The 11,218-nt window shown below is 43.3% G+C and overlaps 1 pseudogene; it reads right to left on the minus strand.

Moving 5' to 3' along the window:
* Positions 1-2,723: 2,723 nt before the first annotated feature.
* LOC140223532 (uncharacterized) lies at positions 2,724-10,312 on the minus strand (annotated as a pseudogene).
* Positions 10,313-11,218: the final 906 nt, after the last annotated feature.

Raw genomic sequence — 11,218 nt, forward strand, 5'->3', positions numbered from 1 at the left:
TATGGTGGTCATCAATGTCTTGTTGCAGCACCATCCCATCTACCAAGTGCCATATCTGCAAGTATTCCACAATGACTTGCACTGTGAGGGTCCCCGTGATATCTGAGACCCATGTTCGATTAGCCAAGGCTTGAGCCACTGTCTTTTGTTTCCTGACTTTTGGTGGAATAATGGCAAAAGGAGCAGGAGCCAATTCACGAATAGTTTTGCCATCCAGCCACCTATCCAACCAGAACTTAGTAGATTTCCCGTTACTAACCTCCGAGCGCACAGCCATCTCAAGCATGGCACGAGCACATTGTGACACTTGGATATCTAAACCAGCCCATGGCCGAGAACCCTCTGTTTTTTCAAGCCATAGCCATCGGATGTGCAGGGACCAACCCACAGTTCCAAATTGTGCACGCCCAGACCTCCATACTGGAGTGGGTGCTGCACTCGCTGCCATGATACCAAACAATTACCCCCATTTGCCTTGTCTTGGCCTTTCCAAAGATAACCCCTCATGATTTTGTCAATAGCCTTGATAGTCCATTTGGGCAAGTCAAGTACAATCATGTGGTAGATAGGTGATGCGGTGAGCACCACCTTGCCCATCGTGAGTCTCCCAGCCCTATTCATCAACGAAGCCTTCCACCCTAGCAAATAATCAGCTATCTTGTCAACCAAAGGTAGCAGATCTGTTTTAGTAGGCTTGCGAGCTGATAGTGGGAGGCCCAGATAGGTACAAGGAAAGTTCTTGATATCACAAGGCAGCCAGCTAGTAATTATTGCCAAGTCATTTCTATTTTGTTTCTATACATATGGTCAGTTACGCCTACGATGGCTCTATGCCCGATCAGTGGCCGCGGGCTTGTTCCAGCTCTATATGTGACACATCTACTACTGAGTTCGACCCGGTGAAATTCCATTACCGTATAATAAAAAAAAATGGTGCAGTCGTAGATCATCAATAGATATCCGAGTCATAGGCAATGAAGGAATCAGTCAGAAATTCTGTACAATTAACAATGAATCAACCAATCGTTTCAGTGAAGCAACTGACCATTTCAGCTGCCTTCCATCAAGTTTTCCTTCTGGACAAAAAGAGCGATATTGGACACATAAGGTTTGTACTTCTAGTCTAGTGATGGTATAGGGTTGAACTGTTTGCCATAGCACATCTTAATAGTGAGGGATACAGTCAGTAGTTCAGCATGGCCAGTATAACTCAGTATGGTCACTTGGTCAGCAACTATGTACACAAGTATGAGCAAAGTATAAATTATGTCTAAGCTAATATCCTACAGGGAGAAATACCTAGTTCTGAGTGATATGTGCAAGCAGCTCAATTTGCTTACCTGCAAGACAATCCAAGAGTACGATGGTATCTTAGAGAGAAACATAAGCAGGAAGCAAATGTGTCCAGATCAACAGCAGTATAGATGCTTGGATTTGGCTCAGCAAGGCATTTCAATGTTCTTGAGATCTAACAGTTGCAATCATAATTCCCTAGCAATCGATCACTATGTCATATCCCTGTGTTATTATGGGGGCAGCCGGTGCACGTAGCTCCCACTTGCGCAGGGTCCGGGAAAGGGTCTGACCACTTGGGTCTTTTGTACACAGCCTTTCCCTGTATTATTATGGAACAGATGTAAATATTATTAAAATCAAGCCACTTTTACCTTGAAAATAAGTTTAGCAGTAGATCAATGTGCAGCTATATAATAAGAAAATTGTAGGATTGAATTGATAATAAACCACTATTGAGAATTGATGACAAACAGATAATACGGAAACAATAGCATGAGAAGGAGAAAAGTTCCTCATAAAAAAGCTGTCCCAACAGGGCCAAGAAAAAAATTCTCATATATCTCCAGATATTGTATCTATTAACATATAGGCAGTTTATATACGACAACGTTGTATAAAACAATGTTGTTGCTATGTGAGTGATAAGCAGACCACAGTAAAGAGATATCTATAGACTAGCAGAATCAATGAATTAGAGAAATAGCAACGGCTAGAAGACATTGGGCAATTGGACAAGTAAAAAGTTAATAGCTTATACTGTAAATAGTGCATCTCAGTAAATGAAGGAATAGTTCCAAGCTACTAACATAAGACTATTAATTCATATGCAAATATTCTAGAAAATATCTATACATGCTTAAGTTCAAGATTTGGTCTGGAAGGCTGATCAAATATCCATACATTTTACCAGGCATCAAAAGAAAAACAAATGCACACTAGAACTTTAGATTGATTCAAATGGTCACTATCTAAACTATGAGGCAGCATCTGGCAGTACTTTTGCCTTTATGAAACAGACTTTCACTAATAGCAAAATACTAGTTGATATAATATACTTGCAGAATGGAAAACATTATTTGCTGGAAGACCGGGAAATTAAAATTATGCATAAAGCAGCATTACTTTGGTTGTCAGTTGTCATGAAATGTTTGGCAATAAGCAATGAATTTGTGACAAGCATTGTCAAAAGTCAAAACTGAATAAATCTACGAATATCAAGATTAGTACCTCCAGGTAAGAGCTCAACTAAATATATTGTCTTGCTAGTTGGTAATACAGCAACCAGTCTTGTAATTCAGTGCTCAAGGAAATTGCCTCTTAGCAATAGAATAGATTGCTATGTTCCTCTCAGTACCCAGTTTCTGGAGTCAAAATTCAAATCACAGCTAGACCTTTTTCCAAAATCAAGGCAAAGCATAGTTCCGTAGTCAAGAACCAGCAAATCTCTTCTCCAGTTTCTGTATAGACAGAAACTCCTCAGCATATAACTGTATAATCCTCGAGACTTCGCAGCTAACTGTGTCAACGGCATGCTGGTCTAATAACATCTTGCACCTAAAGATTGTCTCAAATTCATTCTTCTGAAATTCATTAGGAAGGATGCTCCCCCAGTTCCTCGGTTTTCCAACAAAACAGAAGCCATAAGGAAGTGAAAGGAAAGTAATAGGGTCTGACGAGTGTCCTTTACTAACCATCTTATCTTTCAAGTCCAGTGCCTTCCCAAGCATATTATGCCTACAGAGGCTGAAGATAATAGCATTGTATGCTGAAATCCTTGGGTCCCATCCATCAGAAACCAATCCCTTGAACACATCTAACAGAGCATTCTTGTCATGCAACTTAACACTGTTGCTACAGTTTGAGTTGATGATCCAGGTCACACTGTTTGTGAGCCCATTAACTAAATAATTTGATGTGACATCATTAGGAGAGCAACGGTTAAGCAACATACGTTCAAAGTATGCAGCAGCTTTGCTTACTTTATCTTTCTTGAATAAACTACCAATTAGGATTGTATAGTGTATAACATTAGGAAGGAGACCTTCAGATTGCATATTTTCAAAAACAAATTCTGCAGCCAATCTTGCAATATCCACTTATTAATGATGAGTATGTAACAACATTTGGTTTGCATCTCCGCTTCATCATATCGCAAAGCAAACTCAGAGCTCCACTTATGTTGCCTTGTTTAGCACAGCCATCAATAAGCGTAGTATATGTAAACTCATCTGGAATGCAGCCAACCTTTTTCATGCTGCTCATGCATAGAATTGCCTCATCCGTCATTCCAAACTGACAATATCCTTTTACCATAGCATTGTAGCCAACAACATCAGGGCAGACTCCCTTTTGTTCCATGAATTCAAATATTTTCTTTACGTCACTAATATTCCCACTCCTGATGAAACCATCAATCAACGTGGTATATACATATTTATCAGGCTGGACATTATGCTCAAGCATCTCTGCAAGAAGGTTCTTAGCTGCGGGAAGCATTTGTTTCTTGCATAAACCACTAATCAATACATTATATATGTTGACATCAGGCATCACCTGTCTCTCCATCATCTTATCCCTGACACTCAGGGCCTCAGTTACCTTCCCAGAAACAACAAGGCCATGAATTAGAGCTCCAAACGTGATGACATCAGGAGTATGCCCTCCTTCCATCATTTCCACGAGAAAATCTGATGCAACCGTCACATCTCCTCCGATGCAGAAGGCATGAATCAAAGGAGTGTAGCTATTTTGATTTGGCTCCAACTCTCTCCTAATGGCCTCTCTAAAAAGTTTCTCAGCCTCGTGAGCACGACCTTCTCGGCAAAAAGCTGATATCAAAGTATTAAACGTGACGACATCTGGATCACAACCGCTCGCAAACATTTGCTTCAGAACAACCATTGCCTGCGATGCTGAGTGGCGTTTGCACACAGCATCAATGACAGTGTTGTAAATCTGCACATTGGGGGACAATCCTCTCACCTTCATCTCGCCAAGCAAACCCCCAATCCTCTCCAAATCACCTTTCTGCCCGAGCCAGGTAATGATAACTCCATATGTCACCTCGGTCGGCAAGAATCCCTTCATCTCCATATCACCCAACAGCAACATTCCCCTCCGAATTTCCCCGCGCTGGCAATACCCATCGATCAGTACATTGTAGAACACGGGATGCGGAATGCACCTCGCTCCCCACCTAGCCTCAATCAGCTTCCTCCCTTCCTCCACCCGCCCTTCCAAGCACATCCCTCGCAACATCACGCAGGTGCTGTAGTCATCCGCGCCGCCCTCCTCGGCAAGCATTTCGTCGTACAGCTTCCGGGCGTCCTCCCAGCGCCGGCGCTGCACGAGGAGCCTGAGGAGGCGGTTGCAGTCTGCCGCCCTGGGAAGAGCGCCGTACAGCTCCCTGGCACGCTGGCACATCTCGGCGGCCTTCCCGTCCATTCCGGCGTCGGCGTAGGCGGCTGCGAGCTCGCCGAGGCAGGCGAGCGTTGGCGCGGCCGCCACGACGCCGTCGCCCGCGCGGGACGACGTGGACGGCGCGGGAGCGGGGTGATACGGGGCAGGAGCCTTCTTGACATCAAATCAAACGATGCGGTGGGCGGCGGCAAGCGGAACGCTTAATGCAGCATCCAAACCGTCAAGTGCGAAGAACTGGAACAGAGGCGCCAATTTCGAGTCTGTGTCTTTAACCACTCGGACATATCAAGCTTCTAGTCTTCTTTTTGAAATATGCTCCTTTCGTCCCAGAATATATATCATTTTACGATTTATCATCTCAAGAAAAAACGCAAGAAATGTCTGAGCTAAGATTGATCACAGATTGAGCAACATGATTAATTTACCGTGGAGTAGAACAATGTCAACAATCAACGCGGTGAGTTTTCTATTACGAGATGAATAACTAGGACGGCAGATGAATTTTTTCTTCCACTCGAAATAATCTGGGAACCGGAAAGAGCGTACATGGAAACAACAGATTGTCCGAGAACAGAGCCGAGCGCTCTCCCAGTTTAGTATATAGATGAGGGATACTCTTTCCAATTCAGGAGGCGTTTGTTTATTATTACGAGACAATAACTCACCATTTGAGTTAACCATGCTCACACAAGGACGGTGAATGTGCTTGGTGCAGCAAAGGTGAGTAAAATTACAGTATAATCACAACAAATATATGGACATGTGTGGAAACCACGTAGTCTGATTACATGCCAAAATGGTCTAACGGCATGACAGTTGTTTTCTGTAGTAGCCGTACACGTACTTCATGGCTTTAGTTCTTACAACCCAATCGAAATAAGTTTTAATGTTGAAACTGAACATGCGAAATTTAGGAGTGCAGCTCTGACTGAACAAGACAATCCTACGTGAATAGGCGCTAGATCCTGAATCTGTCAAGCATATCTTCAATAGTTATGTTTTCCTAAAAAAGGCACAAGGACAAACATAAATAAAATAAGTGAAGAAAAAGCTGGGATCCAAAGTTGAAGCTTACATCGTCTTCAATGATCAGCCATTCTTTCAGTATTAGTTTGATTGTTTCAGTGGAAATAGCGAGCGAAATCTGCTAAAGCCCGCAAGCAATCATGCCAAAAACGCCACCACTGCAGATAACAGGACCTCCCGAGAAACCCCTTCGGTTGTACAACTTGTAGAACAACTTCTTTCCCAATATCAGATTGTTGAGATACCAGAGTTTGTCCACTACAAAATAAAAAAGGCATGATGTTGATATAAGTTAGTTGGCAACAAAGTGTAGACTAAAGAGTTAGAAACATACCTAATGGCACCAGGAGACACAGCAGGTATGGTGGTGAGAATTAAGTCATCTGATCCACAAAACACATAATCGGGATTGCTGTAACCCACAGCAATGGCACATGTCCCAACTGGTAAGTCATCTCAAGCAACAAACTAACTGCACTTTCTTAGCCAATCCAGTCACTTTAATTATAGTCAAGTTGACAAATGAATTCTTTTTTAAGTGACCTTATCCCAGACTTCTCCTCACCCATTCCCCTAAAAAATATCTTCCTTCTCCTCATCTGTTCCCTAAAAAATATCTTCCTTCTCCTCAACCATTCCCCTAAAAAATATCTTCCTTTTTTATATCAAAGCCAAGGCTTTTGGATCCATGAAGCACATGCTCGCAAGTGAAAACAAGAGCTTTGCAATCAGAATAATTCTACAACAACAGCATAACCTTTTAGTCCCAAGCAAGTTGGGTAGGCTAAAGGTGAAACATAACTTGATCCAACAAGGAAAGAAGATAGGAAAACAATTTATATAAATATATAAAAGGATCAGAATGCTTTTTATATTACACAAAAGAAGAAAATAAAGAACAAACCTACCTAATAGGCCTGCCATGGATTTTAAGTACAGCTTCCTTAGCCATCTTTACCTCAACAGCATGTGCTACCAGATATTTGACAAGTGAACCTCTTAAATCTTCCAAAACACTGAAAAATAAAATGTAAAAGAACTCAAGCTCTAATACTGCAAGTTTCATGGAATCTAAAATAGCATTAAAGTGAAAGTGTAGTACCTATCATAATGATCACGAATAACTATAGCAAGTTCTTCACAGTCATGGTGAATGTCATTGTAGTGGATGGACATCTCATAAAGATTCCGAATCTTCATCGCTTTTATTTCTGCTTCAAAATAGGGCATTGCACTCTTTCCATAATAATTGAAGCTGGAGAATGAAATGTACTGTGGCTGTGGCTGCAGCAGTACTGTCCGGGATAACCTCAGCTTTCTGATCTTGTTGAAGGGGTGCAGCTCTAGGAGTACCATCTTGGGTAACCTCAATATTCTGCTCTTGTTGAGGTGGTATGGTTTCAGGAGCACTGTCTGGGATAACCACAATATTTTTGGCAAGGTTTTCTAAGGGTTTTTCAGATGCCCTCTTATATCTTCGAATTCTACACTGATATCGATTTTGAAGATAAAGTGCCCTCACCTGTTGTCATTTTGTTTATAATCAGATAAGAAAATAGAAGCAAGAAAATTTAGAGCAGCCAAACTCACTTTATCCTCATCTTCATCCTTGATAGGACGGAAATTGCCAGTCACAAAGAAATTGTCTCCGTGCACCTAAATGTTGTTGATTGGCAAAGAAAAAACTAAAAAACAAAATCGCATCATCTCAGAAGAAAGAAGTTGTGGAATTGCATGACTCACATCATCCAATATTTGCCATTGAGCACTAGGATGGATGGTCCTCAGATCAAAGTCTGTCTGCAAAGTATGCAATGTGTCCTCGTGCTAAAAAAAGAATGAACAACATAATAAGCAATGAACATATGAACAGCTCTTGACGATCATCAATAGTTTAATAGAAACTAGAAAGGAGAAGAGGATATACCACATGAATAAGAAGAAAATGTCCATTCCTGTATAAAACTGCCAGTTCCTGCTTTTCTTGAAGCATGTGGTCACACAGGCATGATACTCTACAAATTTTGGGGAAAAAAAGGTCCCAACATTAGGAACTAATGTCAACGTACCAGCTTCGATCACTTGACTGAAAAAATCGCTAGGCTTGTAATAATTTTGGACCTTTATCTCTATGCAAAAGTTTGTTTCCTAAATTTTATCCCTGTTACACTATATCATTCATTATTCTAATCCGACGTACCAGCTTCGATCACTTGACTGAAAAAATCGCTAGGCTTGTAATAATTTTGGACCTTTATCTCTATGCAAAAGTTTGTTTCCTAAATTTTATCCCTGTTACACTATATCATTCATTATTCTAATCCGCAGCGCATGGAAACAATTCATAAGGACACACAAAGGTCCATTCAAAGAAAAACTTAAATGGAACATAGACTTCCCGGTACGTATGAAGTCTGCACATTTAGTACATTGTATAACACGAATATTTCATAACTTATTTTTTTCCGCACTGAAGTGCTTAAGACAGGAACAATCTATGTGGCTACTACATCTGTGAGCACATGCACAGTTTTATGGGACCCAAGGGATTAAAGATGATGCCGCACAACTTTAAAGTACGTAAAATAAAACTATTACCAGTTAATTATTTTCTAGCTCCTTATATTTAATTGTTCGTGTAACATTCACATATTTCCAAATTATAGATGTTAAATATTCAACAAGGACTCTTGAAGAAAGAAAGAGTAGCGGCAATATGTGAAGGTCTCATTGGATTCCTAATGGACGAGGTGATAAATCCACAAGGAGAATTTTATTATGATGGACGACATTTAGACGCTCCGAGCAACACCTCGATGGGAAGATTGTAGATATATAGTTTAGGATTTAGTATATATAATACGCGCTAAGATCGATTTGTATATATAGTTGATTTCATTATACTAGTTGAATTGTGTATATGAATTGTGTATATACATAGTAATTGTATAATTACTAATTTCATTCGTTTAAATACTATACTAAAAGTTAACAAAAGGGCCGCGGTACTACGTGATGCATGAAAATTTCAGGCGCCATGCATGAAAATTTAAGTGGGACTTTAGTCTCGGTTGGGAAATCCAACCGGGACTAAAGGGTGACTTTACTCCCGGTTGAAGGACCCGGGACTAAAGACCCCCTTTTGTCTCGATTGGTTTATCCCGGATGGATTTTTGGAAGATATGCACCCTACCAACCGGGACTAAAGACGAGTTCTCTACTAGTGTAGCTCCAGAAAACTTCCCCGTGAAGCCCCGAAAAAATTGGAAAACAGAAACGGCGTCTTCTTAAGGTTCGTGGCGAGTGACGACCTTGATTTGGCGGCGAGGGTGGCGTTGGTGAGGGGTGGGACTCAGAATGTTTGTCATCCCAAGTTCATGAGACGAAACACGTTTCGCGTGCATGGATGCCATCGTTCCAACAATAGATATACGTAGCAATACAAATTCTCAAAAAGCACTAGCCTTTTTATGAGAGAACAGCACAAGTTGAACTGAAGAGACTGTAGCATCTTCATGTTACACTGTTGTTGCACATAGAGCAACAAAGACTAATAATTAAATGACTCGTGGCACTTCCTAAGCAAGAGGTTGAAACTTTATTCCTAACACACGCTTAACACTCTTGGGAAACTTGGGCACACCACACACACCATATGATGATTGCGAATCTGCAATCCTCATTAGTATCCTGACAACCGTAACTGATCAACCTCTTTATTGCAACCTATGCCAATCCTGCAGCACCAAAAAAAAAAACAGATTTATATACAGGTCACCAGTTCACTGGCTCGTCAGAAATAACTAGCTAGCAAAGCTGAAAGGAATACCCCTTTAAGCCTTCTTCCCAGGTGCCGGCGGTGGACTCGGAGGATCCATCATGCTCCTCAGTTTATTCAATAAATACAGATTAGTTTCCTTACTAAAAAGGATATACTTACATGATAATTATCAGAAGCATATTATATATGGAGGATCACGGATATTATTGGAAGAACCAACGCGCAAGAACTTACTGTAGATATCGCCATCCACGTCGCAGAATTGATAAATCATTCCTTCAGTCAAGTCGGTGCATGCCAACAGGACACCGACCCTGCGTGCCTGGTCCACCAGAGGCGCCGGCAACATCTAGTCGACGTCGCCGTTGGCGATATGGCAGAGGCAGAACTGCGTCGGGGTAGCGATGAACGAGCTTACCCTGTAACAGCACTCGCTCGACGGCGCCGAGACGCTGGAGTTGGTGAGGAAGCTCCCGCACACCGGCACGAACCTCTTCGCCAGAGGCGCCCGGCACGTGACCCGTTCCTCCGGCGACGGCGGCGGCGGCGGGGTCGGGGGTGGGAACAGCGCGTGGCAGATGTCGAGGAGGATCTTGGGGAGGAACGGGAAGTCTGGTGTGAAGAAGAATTTCAGCTGCGCGTGACGAGCTCCCCGCGGCGCAGGTGCCGGCGCGACGACGGCGTGCTTGTCGCCGCTTCAGGGTCGGCTGATCTGATTGCCGCGGATGGCTGCAGGTTGGAGAAGACGACGAGCAAGGCGATCACGACGCACTTGTAGGAGGACGCCATGATGTAGATGATCGAGGCTTTGTTTTGCGTGCTGCGTGTATCAAGTACTCGTACGTAGGATGATCGAGTTTATATAGAGTAGCTAGCGTTCTGTTGAGATTATATGGAACGTAAAAGCATGTAAGTTGTTGGGATTTTTGTGGTGCCGAGGAGGAGGAATGGATCGGATCGAAGGGATTGGATGTGATAATCTGTTGAGGTCGTTGCTTCTTCTATTCTACTCGTTGAGCGTTAGGATCTTATTAGTTGGGATATGCCGCCGAGCTGGAGGCGACGAGGGTGGGAGAAGACATCGGAAGGAGCCCGAAATGTAGGCGTGTGTTTTGCCTGCAGACTGGGTTCCAACTGACGGCGAGATAAGGTATTGGGCCCACACGTGCGGGTGACTCTCACCGTGTCCTTGTTCGACACCATCTGCACGGTTGCGTTCGGGCACGATCCGGGATGCCGAGGCGAGGTCGGAGTTCATGCGCGCAGGACCTCATCGTCGGCAGGTTCCTGGACCGAGTCGATGCGGCTGTACTCGCGGGTGGACCGTCACGTTCAGCCATGGGGAGGCTTGAGGCTACATATGGGGCGATGACTGGGCGCGGAACGGTGGCTTGGCGAGGACGGCGCGTTCCAGCCGGCGAGCCCGTTCCGGTACACCTCGGTATTCCACGCGAGGCCGAGGATGTGCCTGGAAAAGGAGATGGCCTACGTGCAGATCAAGTCCATTGTCGCGAGCGTGTTTGTAGAATTTGTGGTCGACGTCGTCGGGAAGGATGCCAGTGTTCCCGAGCACGTGCTCTCCGTGACGCTCAGAATGAAGCGAGGCTTGCCTATGCAGGTACGGAGAAGGGCGGTGGCTGCAACTGGAAGTACCGAGTTACCAGAGCATCGGTTTCATACTTGAGTATAGAGTTG

Source organism: Setaria viridis, chromosome 7 (genome assembly GCF_005286985.2).
Source record: "Setaria viridis chromosome 7, Setaria_viridis_v4.0, whole genome shotgun sequence".
NCBI classification, from domain to species: domain Eukaryota; kingdom Viridiplantae; phylum Streptophyta; class Magnoliopsida; order Poales; family Poaceae; genus Setaria; species Setaria viridis.